Here is a 16,558-nt window from a genome sequence, read left to right as displayed (position 1 = left end):
TATCCTGGCTAATATGGTGAAACCCCGTCTCTACTAAAAATACAAAAAAACTAGCCGGGCGTGGTGGCGGGCGCCTGTAGTCTCAGCTACTTGGGAGGCTGAGGCGGGAGAATGGCGTGAACCCGGGAGGCGGAGCTTGCAGTGAGCCGAGATCACGCCACTGCACTCCAGCCTGGGAGACACAGCGAGACTCCGTCTCAAAAAAAAAAAAAAAAAAGAAAACAGACACAAGAACGTGACCACATCAATGGGAAACAAAGGCAACTTGGTTGAAAGGGCTCGCTGGCATTATGAAGCAATGTCTACACAGCTGAAGTAAATGATCAGCCTCTGGGATAACAATAGTCTACCAACATGGCTGAATTCATTCTCATTCTGATTAAATTAGCATTTCTGTTCCATTCTGTGAACTCAGTTTTACATAATTCATGACAAAAATACCAGGCAGGCCAGTAAGTACCTTCCTAGAATTGAACTTATCATGAAAAAACATACCCAATTCTTTAATTTCAACTTTGGAAAACATTGAAAACATAATGAATTTATTAATAATAATTTGACATTGAAATTTCAGAGAATTCTACTATTCTGTAATAGAATATCAAACTTTGAACATCTTAACATGAATATTTCTTGAATGCATAAATTGTGATGTAGATAGTTTCTCTTTTAGATTAATGCAATAAGACTAACAATTAGAGAAAACATTTGAAATAAAATAAGAGTCATCAGAACCACATCTTTCAATGGCTTGGCGTAATTGCCATGCTCTTTGAAATGGTCAAGAAGCAAAGACAAGATTTTGGCTTAGCCCAATCACAAGTCCTTGACATTGTGAAATCTAATATCCTGGCTAAGAAATTAGGAGGGAATATTTTTTAGGTGGCTGCCTAGAGTGTCCAAGGCAATATGAGAAGAATTTTGATAGTTAGGCAAGAAAATGCATACTACTTACTCACACTACTCTTCTCTGATTTGCTTTAACATTGAAAGATTGGAAATTGCAAATCTAGTCCCTCAATTGAGGGTAAATTAACAAAGGTTCATGTCTCAGCTGAGCAAGTTATTGTATGAAACTTACAGGTAACAGATGTCATTAGCTGCAAAAAACAAAATAGTATGACTACATTCAGTAACAATCTAGCCATGCAAATGATAGACCAATTAGATTAATATCCTAATAGGTGCATGTAGAAAGCATTTATGTGCAATATTGTGACCCTCCCCCAAACACCTTTTTCTGTCTCCTTACAGAGATACCAGTTTTTCCTGAATGACTCAGGGTGAATACTGGGAACTGAGAATGCTCTGTGTTCAGAGTTGATTACTGGGAACAGAGTTAACACATTTCTTCGATATTATAGAGAAACTTTATGAATCTTACTCTGCCTCAGAAAGGCTTTTAGTAAAAGATGTCCATGTATAACACTCTATTTGGATTCATGGATATTTTCAATATTCCATTTAACTCAGAGACACTGAAATGTCAACCAAATTTCATAAAACATATTTGAATGAGATCAAGCCTTTCTTAGCTAAGAATTTTATTTCATCAGTACATTTAGAGGAAAATAATAAATGTGTGTACTTTAGGCCAAATCACAGTTTGCCACGTGGGAACAATTCAGACAAGTGCTCTTCATCATTACTCTTAACGTAGCACTAGCAAAACACCTATTTCCTGGCACCAGATGGCCTGTTTTTCACTGATATGAAGTGCAGAAGACATTGAAACAGTGAAGAAGGGTGATATAAATGGAATAATTATATGAAGTACAATTGTTAATAAAAAGTAGCATTAGCTATTGTACAACTACAGATAAGACAACTAGTATGAGATAAAAATGGTTTTACTTTGACAGAATAACTTTATTCACAAAATTTCTATTTCAAATAATTTTTTACTTACTATCCAATATTACCTGAGCTCAATAGGAATCAACAAAATGAATATTTTACAGCAAGAATTTTATTCATGTATATGCTTAATTTGCTGAAAATACGTTAGCCTTCCACGAAAGATTTATACTTTTATTGTGCCATCTTTTTGCTAAGAAGTGGCTGTCCTGCCAGAGAACTGCTATTCTCAACTCTGTTCACATTGACTTTGCTCAGCAAAGTGACTGGAAGTGATGTGTGGATAAAAAGCAAATGTGTCTTCTTTGCATCTTTCTTCATCTATTGGCTGAAGAAAGAGAGAAAGCAGATAGAAAATTTTTTTAAAAATCTAATCTCCGAATAATCACAAACTTACACATACTCCGAATAATCACAAACTCCGAATAATCACAAACTTCTGGTTAAGTTTTCTTAACCAGAAATAAACCAAAGGGGATGGTGATGTAAGCAGAAAGTGTGTTATTTTGCTAAGCCTTTGAAATTTTAGGGTTTATTAGTATGACAATCTTCATTGCTTTAACAAACATATTACTCTTTCAGTTTTAATTATTCTGGATATGATTCAATTTCCTGATGAATCTGAACTGAGAGGAGAATAACTTACTTGTTAAAATTAAAGATGTGGGAAATAATATGTTGACTAAAACAAGATGGTCAAAAAGAGATAGGCAAAACAGAAAGTAAAATGTTTTCAGAAGTGGAAAAGAGAGAAGGAGAAGACAGCTTATTGGACATTAAAATGCACTTTTTAAAGATAAAATTGATCTAGAGATCTGTTTCAAAATAATGTAAATATACTTAAAAGCACCAGACATATAGTGTAAGTATGCAACTCTAAAATTCTATGTTTTTAATCACCAATATTTACATCTCTCAAAAAATAGTTACATTTTTAAAAATTAGTATAACAAGTGTTTTTCTCACACAATAACATATATTCAAACAATAGACGGTAATTTTAGAGTGCCTTTTTGACTACTCATCCAGACAATAAGACACTGACAACCACCCAAGAAAAGAAATAAACAAGATAACTAATAAACAAAATGGGGCAATATTTATACAGGCAAATATCACATAAGTAACTTTTATAGGCAATAGAAAAGTCTGACTTACGGGGCTGGGTGCGGTGTCTCACGCCTATAATCCCAGCACTTGGGTAGCCGAGGTGGGCAGATCACCTGAGATTGGGAGTTGGAGACCAGCCTGACCAATATGGAGAAACTCCACCTCTACTAAAAATACAAAATTAGACGGGTGTGGTGGCGCATGCCTGCAATCCCAGCTACTCGGGAGGTCGAGGCAGGAGAATTGCTTGAACCTGGGAGGCGGAGGTTGCGGTGAGCCGAGATTGTGCCATTGCACTCCAGCCTTGGCAACAGGAGCAAAACTCTGTCTCAAAAAAACAAATAAATAAACAAACAAATAAAAATTTAAAAAATAAAATACCAACTCTAGGATATCCTGTTATGTAAGCAGAAAATGAAATAAAAGATTCACAGAATATCTAAATATATTTTTTAAATTAATAGTATGTGTCACACAAGAGACTTAATTTAGATTTAAGGGAAGACATAGGTTAATGGCTAAAGAATATAAAAAACCCATGCCAATGATAATTGAAACAGTGTAAGAGTGGTTATATTTATATCAGACAAAATAGGCTTCTAGAAATAAAATCTGTCCCAAGAGACAAAGAAGATCGCTCTATAATAATAAGAGAATAATCTGTCAAAAAGATATAACAATTAAAAAATGTATGCACCCAACATTGAAGCATATAAATATATAAACATATAAAAAGAACTTTAGAACAAAACAGACAAATATGACAATAATAGAGGACTTTGTTACTCTACGTAAAACAATAGATTATTCAGACAGAAAACTAGAAAGAAAATAATATGTTTGGATAGTGCTGTAGAACAACTGCACCTACCAGACATATATAGACAATTTCACATAACAGTATGAGAATACACATTCTTATCAAGCACAGATGGAACATTATCCATGATAGATCATATGTTGGGCCAACAAAAACAAACCGTTTTCAAAGTTAAAAACATTAAAATTATATGAACGTTTTTTGTTTTGTTTTGTTTTGAGATGGAGTCACACTCTGTCACCCATGCTGGAGTGCAATGGCACAATCTCAGGTCACTGCAACCTCTGCCTCCCAGGTTCAAGCGATTCTTCCAGCTCAGCCTCCCAAGTAGTTGGGATTACAGGCATGCACCACCATGCCCAGGCAATCTTGTGTTTTTAGTAAAGACAGGGTTTCACCATGTTGATCAGGCTGGTCTCAAACTCCTGACCTCAGTTAAGCCACCCGCCTTGGCCACCAAAAGTGCTGGGATTACAGGCATGAGCCACTGCGCCCAGCTGTATCAACTTTTTAAATTACAATTTAATAAAACTAGAAATCAATAGCCAACTAAAAATTTAAAAACTTACAAATATGTGGTCAGTAAACAACATGTCCCCGGACAACCAATGGATCAAAGAGAAAAAGAATAGGGAAATCAGAAAGGATATTGAGAAAAAAGAAAATAAAAACACAACATGTATAATAACTCCTGGGATACATAAAAAAAAAAACCACAAAACATTTGTAAAACAGAAGTTTATAGTGCTATATTTGTATGTTAAGAAAAAGGAAAACATGTCAGAAAAACAAAATTTTAATTCACAAAATACTTGAAAAAGAAAAACTAAATAATCCCAATGTTAGCATAATAGAGAAAATAATAGGTCTGGTGCAGTGGCTCATGCCTGTAATCCCAGCATTTTGGGAGGCTGAGGTGGGCAGATCACCTGAGGTCAGGAGTTCGAGACCAGGCTGACAAACATGGTGAAACCCCCATCCCTATCAAAAATACAAAAATTAGCCGGGAGTGGTGGCGGGTGCCTGTAATTCCAGCTACTCGGGAGGCTAAGGCAGAAGCATCGCTTGAATCCAGAAGGCGGAGGTGGCCGTGAACCAAGATTGCACCACTGCACTCCAGCCTGGGCAACAAGAGTGAAACTCCATCAAGAAGAAAGAGAGAAAGAGAGAAAGAGAGAAGGAAAGAAGGAAGGAAGGAAGGAAGGAAGGAAGGAAGGAAGGAAGGAAGGAAGGAAGGAAGGAAGGAAGGAAGGAAGGAAAGAAAGAAGAAAGAAAGAAGAGAGGGAAAAGGAAGTAAGGAAGGAAGGAATTAGAACACAAATAGATTTCATAGATACTGAAAAAAAAAAAAAACAAAAAAGATAAAAAGCAGAGAAAAGATTTACATATAAAAGGCATCTAAATTAAATTTTTTTTAAAAAAAGAAGAGGTAATTCCCTTTTCTATTTTGAAGTTGAATGATTAAGTGTCTTATTTTTATTTTACATTTATGCCTACAATAAGCAGAACGAAAAAAATCATCCTGAACTCATGGACATTTGATTTCCAGTAGGGTTTGTATTTAGGCACCAGAGGTGTGGACTCGGGTTTGTGGAAAGAGTGTTTGTGGAAAAGAAAAAGGCAGAATAAGAGAACATGCTATAAAAAGCCTATGGGGGCCAGTCGCGGTGGTTCATGCCTGTAATCCCAGCACTTTGTGGAGGCCAAGGCCAGCAGATCACCTGAGGTCAAGAGTTTGAGACCAGCCTGGCCAACATGGTGAAGTCCCGTCTCTACTAAAAATACAAAAATTAGCCGGCAAAGGTTGCAGGCGCCTGTAATCCCAGCTACTCAGGAGGCTGAGGCAAGAAAATCTCTTGAACCCAGGAAGTGGAGGTTGCAGTGAGTCGAGATCCTACCACCACACTCCAGCATGGGTGACAAGAGCAAAACTAGGTCTCACAAAAAAAAAAAGAAAGAAAAGGAAAAAGAAAAAAACACCATGGGTAGGGAACAGTACGTCGTTGGTGAAAAGACTGGTTAGTGCTACAGATACTGGTCCAGGCAGGGTACCTCTGACATGTGAATGTGTGTGCATGCAGGCGGATGGGAGGGACGGATTACCCAGAAGCCTATACTAGTGGAGAAAACGGGTCACTGGTGCAGATTCAAGATCTGGGCATAAAAAGAAGCCATGAGTCCTCTGGGCACTTACAGAACCTATTGGAGGAAAACTCTAGAAGCAGAAGTTCTCTCAGCACAATTTCTGAGGGTGGAGCCTTGTCATGGGAGGAGTGTGGCTACACCACTGTCCAGTGTGCATGGGTGTGAGTGTGCAGAAATCACTTTCTAGCAGCAAGGTGGGGAGAGGAGTCTGCCCTCAGAACTGCCTTTCCTTTGAGTTCTCAGTTCCGTCTGAATCTGGATGAGACATGGAATCACAGGACAATTCACAGCACAACAGCTTGTGTCGAAGAAGAGAGTCTCCATTCCCCAAAAGACCCACAGTCTCCCTCCAGCTAAGGCTGCAGTAATGTCTTTGTTCTCACACCAAATACATGGCATTTGCTGCACACCAGCCAACTTTTCAACACCAACTGGGTGTTCAACAACTCAGAATCCAGAGTCACTGCAGACCCAACCACTTCAGGACTCAGTTTCTCAATAGTCTCCAGTACACACGCCAGTGACAAATACCAGGGGACCATCTATACCTCTAAGCAGCTATCTATAAATCATGAGCTTTTATAAACTTCTCTCTGAAGTTTAATAATTTGATAAAACTACTCATAGAACTTGGCAAAACACTCTACCTATGTTTACTGGGTTATTATAAAGAATACAATTCAGGAAATGCCAACTGGAAAAAAATGTATAGGGTACAGAAAAGTAGCAGAGAAACACAGGGTGGGTAGTGAGTTCTGGCAAATAGCTACAATGAAGAAAACTCTCTAATACTTTGTGTTCTGTAAGAACAGCTTACTGCAAAGAAAGATCCTTCGCATTATGACTGAGATGATATGTCTTCTTTTAGATATCACAGATTCACAGACTCTCTACATTCCCATTGTTCTTCATACACAATTAAATAATTTTGTCTTCAGGGTTCAGAAAAAAACACTGTTCAAACAAACTTTCTTAAGTCTCTCTCTTTACCCCAGACTCCTGGACTCTGCTCCACCTCCAGTCTGAGCAAACATATGAACCCTCTTCCTGTCCCTCCCAATAACAGGCTGACTTCAGGCTGCAACATTCTCTAATCTTGCATTGATTTTGCCACCCTCCATTCTGCCCTCCTCTCCCACCTTCTTTCTAATCTTGCTTGCTCCTACATACCAATGACAGCCCTATTCAGCCTAACTTTTGAGACGTTTGCAGATATTGTGTTTGGTGTTCCCCCATTGCAACACTACTTCATTAATTTTTTTCTTTTTGAGACAGTCTCGATCTGTCACCCAGGCTGGAGTTCAGTGGTGCGATCTCGGCTCACTGAAACCTCCACCAAGGTTCAAGTGATTCTCCTCCCTCAGCTTTCCAAGTAGCTGGGATTACAGGCACCCGCCAACACACCCAGCTAATTTTTGTATTCTTAGTAGAGACAGGGTTTCACTATGTTGATCAGGCTGGTCTTGAACTCCTGACTTCAAGCGATCCAAGCACCTTTCCCTCCGAGAGTGCTGCAATTACAGGTGTGAGCCACTGTGCCTGGCCACATTACTTTAGAATAAAGTTACTTCTTACCTACATCTAAATTTATTTTATTTCACAATATCTAAAAACAGCCCCCAAACAATAACAATTACATCCTGACAGAGGACATCACAACCCTCCTCCCATCTCAACTCCCACTGCCCCTGCCCGTGCATCCCCACAGCTGAGATGGTGATATATACTTTGACCCAGCTTACAGGCATTACACATAGGCCCAGCCAATGAGAGAGATTTTGACTCTCACAGATAGGCCTAGGGCCATGAATAAGGTCCTGGGTCTTCTTCTTGTTTGAAGATCACAGAGGATTATGACCCCAAGTATAATGACCCATGAGTGGTACAGAGAGTCTCATGACAGGGCCCAGAACATAGGCAAGATTGAGAGTCTTATAGGAACACACAGCCACAAGTAGAAATTGTCACATGCCCATGTGTACACAGCTCATGACAGGTTCTGAATCTCACACGCAGGGGAATTTGAGAGCTAGAATTTTGACTCTCATATACAGATCCAGTCCACAGGTGAAGTGAGGACCCTCCAACCAGGATTCAGCACACCATTGAGGTTGTGACACCCCTACTGGGAGACAGCTTGGAGAAGGGATTGGGGCTCTCATGAGAGGATGCAATCCACTGTTGAGATTGTGACTCATGTACTTGGACCTAAGTCTCAGGAGTTGTTGACTCTGACACCTGGAGTGGGGAAATGTGGGTAATTGGGAGTCCCATTCCTGGGCCTTCCTGCAGGTGTCATTGTGACATGCACTTCTACCTTGAACCTTAGTAATTTGATAGTCCTTCTGTGCTCAAGACACAGATATCTTGTGACTCATACCTGGGCCAAGCCCCTACGTGATGTGACTATTTTGTCTGGCCACTTCCTTCAAAGGAATTGTAATACATCTCTTTACTGAGCACCTAAGTGATGTAAATCTTCTCTCCTGCCTGGACCCTGCCCACAGGTAAGGTTATGACATATCACCAAGCTTAGCACTTACTGACGTGACTGTCCTATCTTGTTTGGGCCCTGCCCTGAAGAAGCATTGTGACATTACTGGCCTAAGTGAAAAGCTAATTTGAGTCTTCTGCCTGGGACATGTGCACCGGGGGGTTGTGAAATATCTCTTGGCTTATCAGCGTGATGATGTGTTCTCCTCTCTTGCCTGGAACCTTTTTACAGTTGGGGTCACAACATATTGCTGGGCCCAGCACCGGGTGATGTTATTCTTCTCCCAGGGCCCAGCTCACAAGTGGCATTGTGGCATCTCTCTAGGCCCATCGCCTAGGTGATATGACTCTGCTCCTCTAACTGGACACTTTCCACAAAAGGAATCGTGACATATAGCTGGACCCAGCTCCCTGGTCATGGAACTGTACTGTGTTGGCCCTGTGCAAAGGGGGCATTGTGATATATTGCTTGGCCAGGCAGCTAGGTGATATGATTCTCCTGAATGGGCCCGGCCCTCAGAGAAGATGTTCACCCATCACTGGGCCAGTCATATAGGTGATGTGTCTCTCCTCTGTTGCCTGGACTCTTCCCAAAGTAAGAATTGTGACATATCACTTACCCAGCACCCAGGTGATATGACTCTCATGTCTGGTTCCTGCCCACAGGTGAAATTGTGACATATACATGGTCACAGCTCAAAGGTGAGATGATGACTGTCATACTTGGATCCAGCTAAGAGAACAGGTTTTGACTCTGGTATCTAGGCTTAGGGCAACAGGCAAGGTCCTGGGTCTCCTACTTAAATAAAGGAAATAATGTATTACAATACTGAAGCATATTGTATGAAGCCAGCATGTGATACAGTGTTATAACAGGACCCAGAACAAAGGTGAGATTGTGACTGTCATATGCGCATCCAGCTGATAGAATTGTTACCCTCACACATAGACAGTGCTCACTGGTGAGGTCCTAAATCTCACAAGCAAACGCAATCCAGGCTTGGAATTGTGACTGTCATATGTAGATGCAGCCACAGGTGAGATAGTGACTCATTTTTTGACCCAGCTCACACGCACAGCAATGAAATGCATACCTGGACCCAGTCAACAGCAGAAATTCACAATCCGGGACATTTTCCAGTTAAAGGTATAAGAGTCAACACCTTTTGTAGGTTGAGTTCAACTATGCAAGTCAATCACAACAGTGGACTAAATCAATGCATGAGAGCCCAAATCTCACCAACAGACAGTGTTTTGATAGGGGAAGCACACCCCCTAGGTGTTCTGAATCCTGGACTTGGTGTTACCATCTCATCTGTCAATTGGATTGATGCATGAGATTCACAGTTCCAACTCCATTGGCTCTTGGTGTGTGATTCAGAACCTCAACAGTGGGTTCTGTTAATGTGGAAGGGTGATAATCCTTACTTTTGTCTGAGTTTGCATACAACAGCCACAATTTTCCCTGTGTGCTGGGCTCTGTTATGGCACTCTTTACAGCACTTGAGGGCTTCATACAATGTGCATGCAAGTCATGATACTCTGTGACCATCCTACAACTTGAAGACCCAGGACCTTAGTTTTTGCCCTAAGGCTAACTGCAAGAGTCAAAATATCTTCAGGTATGAATCATCAGTCCACTTGTAAGCTGTGCCCATGTGTGTTTCCCAATTCCAACTGTGGAGAGAGAGCAGGCTCAAGGGTTGCATCACCTGGGTGCTGGCCAGAGATATGTCACAGTTGCCGCTTGGAGCAGGGTCAAAATCTCACCTTAGTGCAGGGGCAAATCAGGAGTGTCATATCACCCAGGTGCTGGACCCAGCGGTATGTCACAATGCCCCCTGTGGGCACGGCCAAGTCAGGACTCTTACATCACCTGGAAGCTGGGCCCAGTGATATGTCACAATGCCTCTTGGGGGCAGGGTTCCAGTAGGAAGGAAGAGTCACATTACCTAGGTGATGGGTCTAGAGATATGTCACAATGCCTTCTGTAATTAGAACCCAGGAAAAAGAGTTATTTCATTTGGGTTAAAGGTTTGGTGATATGTCACAATCCCAACTAAGGGCAGGACCCAGGCAGAAAGGAGAGTCACTTGAGTTTGATGATTGGCCCAGAGATATAATTTCCCCTGAGGACAGGGCTCATGCAGAAGAGGAACATAAATTAAGTGCATGGCCCAGGTATATGTGGCAATCTCAACTATTCACTAGGCCAAGGCAATAGAGTAAAATTAATCCATGCTGGGAAAAGATACATGTCACAATCACACCTGCACAAAGGTTTAAAGATAAAATTTAAAACCCCACAAATGTCCTGGCTTCACCTATGACAGTCAACATATCTTGTAAGATGCGTTTAAGTATTCAAGTCACAACCTCAACAGTGGACTGGCTCTGTGCATGAGAGCCTGAACCCCACTTTAGACAGTGTCCCAGTAGATGAGTCACAGCCTCACAGGGGTGCTGAACCTTTGTGTGAGAGTCACCCCCCTACCTGTGGACTGCGTTCACATATGAGAGTCACAATTCCAACTTTTGACTGCCTCTGAGTGTGAGATTCAGGACGTTGTAAGGAGGCTGTGTTCAGGTGAGAGGATGAGAAATCTTTATTGTCAGTCAGGTGTGCGTATGAGAGTAAGAATCTGACCTGTTTGCCGGTCCCTGTTATGACACTGTCTGTACCACCTGTGGGTTTTCTATGGCACATGTGAGATTCACAATCTGCTTTGAGACCTTTGTGCTTGACCCGGCATTTGTTACAATCCCAAATGTAGGATCACGCCCATTGCCCTAAGCCCAGGCATGAGAGTCAACATCTCTCTTGTTTTTGGGTCCAGGTCGGAGAGTCATTTTTGTTCCTGTTATCTGGTTACAGAAATCAGTTAACATCAGTCAACATCCCTCCTGTGGCTCAATCCACATGTGACAGGCATGATCCAACTGTGGACTGTGCCTGTCAGTGAGATTCAGGAACTCACTCTTTTACTCTCTCCCTATGTAAAGGTGATAATTTTAACAGTCAGCTGAGTGTGCATACAGTAGTCACAACCTCAGTGTTGTGCTGGGTACTGTGATAACACTTTCTGTACCATCTGAGGGCTTTACGGAATATGCATGTGTTTGATAATCACCTGTGGTATTTTTTAAAGTAGAAAACCCAAAACTTTATTTTTTTGGCTCAATCCCAGTTATGAGAGTCAACACCTCTCTTATTGGTGGGGTCCAGGTATAAGAGTCATCGCTGGGCCAGATACAATCCACCATCTGACCTTTGGCCAGTTCCACACTGGATGGTCAATATTCTAACTGTGTATTGTGTCCTCATATGAGAGTCAGGACCTCACCAGTAAGTTTTGTCAGTGTGTGAGGGAGACAATTTTAATTGTCAGCTGGGTGTGCCTATAAGAGTCACAATTTTACCTCTGTGCTGGACCCTGAGATGACACTCTTTAGATCACCAAAAGACTTTATAGAATATGCATGAGGGTGATATATTGTGTGATCTTTCTACATGTAGAAGGCCCAAATCATTACCTGTTTTTCTAAGCCTAGCTAGAAGAGTTAAAATCTCTTCTATTGGCTGGGTTCACATATGTGAGTCTTCATTATACCTGTGAGCTGGGCCTAATGTGTGACCATCCCACCTGTGGGCAAAGACTAGGAGGGAGAGTCGCATCAACTAGGTGCTGGGCCAGCGATATATCAATATTTTTACTATGGGCACGGTCCTGGCAATAAAAGTCACATCTTCTGGGTGCTAGGAAAAGCAATATGTCACAATCCACCCTGTAAACATGTTCCAGGTAGAAGACAGTCACACCATCTAGGTGATGGGCCCAGTGATATGTAACCATTTCTCCCGTAAACAGATTCAAGGCAAAAAAGAGTCGCATAACAAAGGTGATAGACCACAGGATATCTCACGGTAACCCTTGCGGACTGGCCCAGGCAGAAAGGGAGAGTCACATCGCCTAGGTGATTAGCCCAGAGATATGTCACAATACCCCGGGAAGCAGAGCCCAAGCAGGAAAGTCACATTATCTAGGCACTCAACCTAAGTATAATTTACAATCTAAACTGTAGGTGCAGCCTAGGCAAAGAGAAAAAGCAGTCAGATACTGAGCGAAGGTATATGTCACAATCATACCTGTGAAAGTGTCCAGAGATAAAATTTACAATCTCTCATGCCCCAGCTTCAGGATCAGAGTCAATACCTCCTATGAGTTGCACCCAAAAGGCGAGTAGCAACCTCAACAGTGGACTGGATCGATGCTTGAGAGTCCCAACTCCACCTGCAGACAGTGTCCCAGTAAAAACGTCAAAATATCACAGGGGTGCTGATTCTTGGTCAAGAGTCACCATCCTACCTGTGTATGGGATCCATATATGATAGTAACAATGCCAAATTTGACTGCCTCTAAGTGTGAGATTCAGAACCTTAACAGTGCACTGTGTCATTTGGCATTTGGAAAGTGACCATACTGTTGGCTGGTTGTGCATATGAGAGTAACAATTTCACCTGTGTTTTGTGCCCTTTTATAATACTCTCTGTAATACCTGAGGGCATTATAAGGTATGCACAAGAGTCACAATACTCTCTGACATTTGCATGCTTGTGTGGACACATGATCTTATCGATTACTTTAAGCCCAGAGAGGAGATTCAAAATCTGTCCTATTTGCTGTGTTTAGGAATGAGATTTATCACTGTGCCTGTGAGTGGGGTCCAGAAATGAGTCACTATCCCACCTTTGCACAGATCCACATATGACAGTCACAATATCAACTGTGGACTGCACCCACAAGAGATTTAGGACCTCAGCAGTGATCACTGACTGTGTGTGAGGGTGACAATCTTAACTTTTGACTAGATGTGTATATGAGATTCACAATCCTAACTGTGTACTGGGCCCTGTTTTGACATACTCTGCCTGCACCACCTGAAGAAATTATACCAGTTATACTGTATGTTAGGGTTTCATAGTCCTCTGTGACCTCTGAACAGGTAGGAAAAGCAGGACCTTACCCATGGTCCTAAGTCTAGCTATGAGTCAATATCTGTCCTATGGACTTGGTCTGAGCATGAGAGTCAACACCATGCTTGTAAGCTGGATCTAGAAATTAGTCACCATCCAGCCTGAGGCCAGATTCCCCATATGACAGTCACAATTCCAACTCTGGACTGCATCTATGTGTGAGATTCAGAATCTCACCAGAGGGCTCTGTCCATGTGTAAAGGTGACAATTCCAATTGTCGGCTACATGTGTCTATGAGAGTCACAATCACCCCGTGTGCTGAGCCCTGTTTGTCACTCTCTATACACCCCAAGGGCTTTATAAAATACATGTGAGTGTCATAATCTTTTGTGACCTTTTTATAATCACTAGACCAAGGGTTTTAGTTGGGCCAGGGAAATGTCGATATCCCTCCATGGGCAGGACCCATGCAGGAAAGCCATATCACCTTTATGCTAGGCTTAGTAATATGTCACAATGTCCACTTAGGAAGAACCCAGTCAAGAGCCACTATCGGGGAATCCACCCCCAATATTTCATTGTAGGTTCTTTCTATTTTCCATAAGTGTTGGCCGGCTGAGAAATAAAGAGAAAGACTGCAAAGAGAGGAATTTTATAGCTTGGTCGCCAGGGGTAATATCACATATCAGTAGGACCGTGATGCCCACCTGAACCTTAAAGCCAGCAAGTTTTATTAAGGATTTCAAAAGGGGAGGGGGTGTAAGAACAGAGAGTAGGTCAAAAAGATCACATGCTTCAAAGGGCAAAAAGGAGAACAAAGATCATATACTTGTGAGGAAATAGGACAAGGGCAAAATCAGAAACTCCTGATAAGAATCCAACAAAGATCACAAGGCAAAGGGCAAAAGCAAAGATCACAAGGCAAAGGGCAAAAGCAAAGATCACAAGGCAAAGAGCAAAAGAAAAATTACTGATAAGGGTCGATGTTCAGCAGAGCACGTATTGTCTTGATAAACATCTTAAACAACAGAAAACAGGGTTTGAGAGCAGAGAACCAAGGTGCAGTTTCCCAATCCTAGTAAGCCTGAGGGTACTGCAGGAGACCAGGGCGTATTTCAGTCCTTATCTCAACTGCATAAGACAGACACTCCCAGAGTGGCCGTTTATAGACCTCCCCACAGGAAGGCATTCCTTCCCCAGGGTATTAATTATTAATATTCCTTGCTAGGAAAATAATTTAGCGATATCTTCCTTACTTGCACATCTGTTTATAGGCTCTCTGCAAGAAGAAAAATATGGCTCTATTTTGCCCAACCCTGCAGGCAGTAAGACCTTATGGTTGTCTTCCCTTGTTCCCTGAAAATCGCTGAAAATCTGTTCTTTTTCAAAGTGTACTGATTTCATATTTTTCAAACACACATGTTTTACAATCAATTTGTACAGTTAACGCAATTATCACAGTGGTCCTGAGGTGACATACATTCTCAGCTTGCAAAGATAACAGGATTAAGAGGTTAAAGTAAAGACAGGCATAAGATATTATAAAAGTATTATTTGGGAACTGATAAATGTCCATGAAATCTTCACAATTTATGTTCCTCTGCCGAGGCTCCAGCCAGACCCTCTGTTCGGGGTCCCTGACTTCCCACAACAAGCCACATCACCTTGGTGCTTAACTTATCAATATATCACAATCCTTTGTGTAGGCAGGGCCCATGCAGGAAAGGGGAGTCACATCACCTAGATGCTGGGCCCAGTAATGTGCCACAATCCACCCTGATAACAGGGCCAAGTCATGAGAGGAGAGTCATATCACCTAGACAATATGCCCAGATTATTTGTCACAAACCTTACTGGAGGAAAGGATAGTCAGGGAAGTAGAGTCTCATCACCTAGGTGAGGGTCTCAGAGATACCTTACAATGCCCCTTGTGGGCAGGGCCCAGGCAGGACAGTCACATCACCTAGGTATTTGGGCCAGGTATATGTCACAATCCCAACTGTTGCCTGAGCTCAGGCAAAACAGTAAAGTCAATCAGGGCTTTGAAAAAATCATATGTCAGCATCACACCTGCAGTAAGGTCCAGGGATGAGATGCCATGTCCCACACATTTCCTGGCTCAAGGTATAAGAGAAAACACCTTTTGTGAATTGTGTTTAAGTACATAAGTTACAATCTCAATTGTGGACAGAATTCATGCATAAGAGCTCCAACCTCACCTGCAAACGCTGTCTAATCAGGGCAGTTACAGCGTCACAGGAGTGCTGAGTTTTGGTATAAAAGTCACCATTCTACCTGTGAACTGCATCCATGTATGAGATTCAACTGTAAACAGATGTGGATGTGATACTCAGAACCTCAACAATGGGCTGTGTCCATATGGAATGATGACATTCCTCACTGTATGTTGTGTGTGCGCAGAAGAATCACAATGTCACCTGTGTGCTGGGCCTTTGTATGACACCCTCTGTGCTACTTAAGAGCTTTTTAATTTTTTTTATGCATGAGAATGAAAATCTGCTCTGAGACCTTCATGCTGGTATGAACTCATGATCCTACATATTGCCCCAAGTTCAGGTATGAGAGTCAACATTTCTCTTATTTGTTGGGTCCACGTATAAGACTCATCAGTATGCCTGAGAGCTGGGTCCAGAAATTTGTCACCATCCCACTTGTGGATGGATCCATATGTGACAGTCACAATTCCAACTGTGAACTATTTCTGTGAGTGACATCCAGGACCTCATGAGTAGATTCTGTTCACATTTAATAGTTACAATCCAAACTGTGACCTGTGTACGCATGAGTACAATCTCAATTTTGACATGAGCCCTGTTTTGACACTTTTTATACCACCTGAGGGCATTATGCAATATACATGAGTGTTGTAATTCTCTGAGACGTCTGTAAAAGTAGGAAATCCAGGACCTTATCCATTGCCCTAAGCCTAGATACAAGAGTCAACATCTCTTCTATTAAGTGGGACCAGGTATGAGAGTCATTGACATGCCTATGAGCTGGGTCCAGAAATGAGTCACCTTCTCACCTATGGCCAGATCCACATATGAAAGTCCCAAATTCAACTGTGGACTGTTTGCACATGTGAGATTCAGGACCTCACCAGTGGACTTTGTCCATGTGTGAGAGTGACAATCCG

General features: G+C 41.8%; 1 long non-coding RNA gene across 11 annotated transcripts in view; it reads right to left on the bottom strand.

Moving 5' to 3' along the window:
* Window positions 1-221: 221 nt before the first annotated feature.
* Window positions 222-16,558, bottom strand: part of LOC105495921 (uncharacterized) — a 37,499-nt gene continuing 21,162 nt past the window's right edge. For 6 of the 11 annotated variants that reach the window (XR_011622434.1, XR_011622432.1, XR_011622429.1 and 3 more), the window contains 3 exons: window positions 12,573-12,717; window positions 3,016-3,291; window positions 222-2,185 (listed from right to left, as the gene is read on the bottom strand). This is a non-coding gene — a long non-coding RNA (uncharacterized lncRNA). The remainder of the gene's footprint in view (window positions 2,186-3,015; window positions 3,292-12,572; window positions 12,718-16,558) is intronic. The other 5 variants (XR_011622435.1, XR_011622431.1, XR_011622428.1 and 2 more) reach the window with 3 other exon arrangements.

The sequence above is a fragment of the Macaca nemestrina genome, chromosome 4 (assembly GCF_043159975.1).
Source record: "Macaca nemestrina isolate mMacNem1 chromosome 4, mMacNem.hap1, whole genome shotgun sequence".
Taxonomy (NCBI): domain Eukaryota; kingdom Metazoa; phylum Chordata; class Mammalia; order Primates; family Cercopithecidae; genus Macaca; species Macaca nemestrina.
Note: the sequence above shows the minus strand (reverse complement) of the source record. Positions and strands in the feature narration are given on the sequence as shown.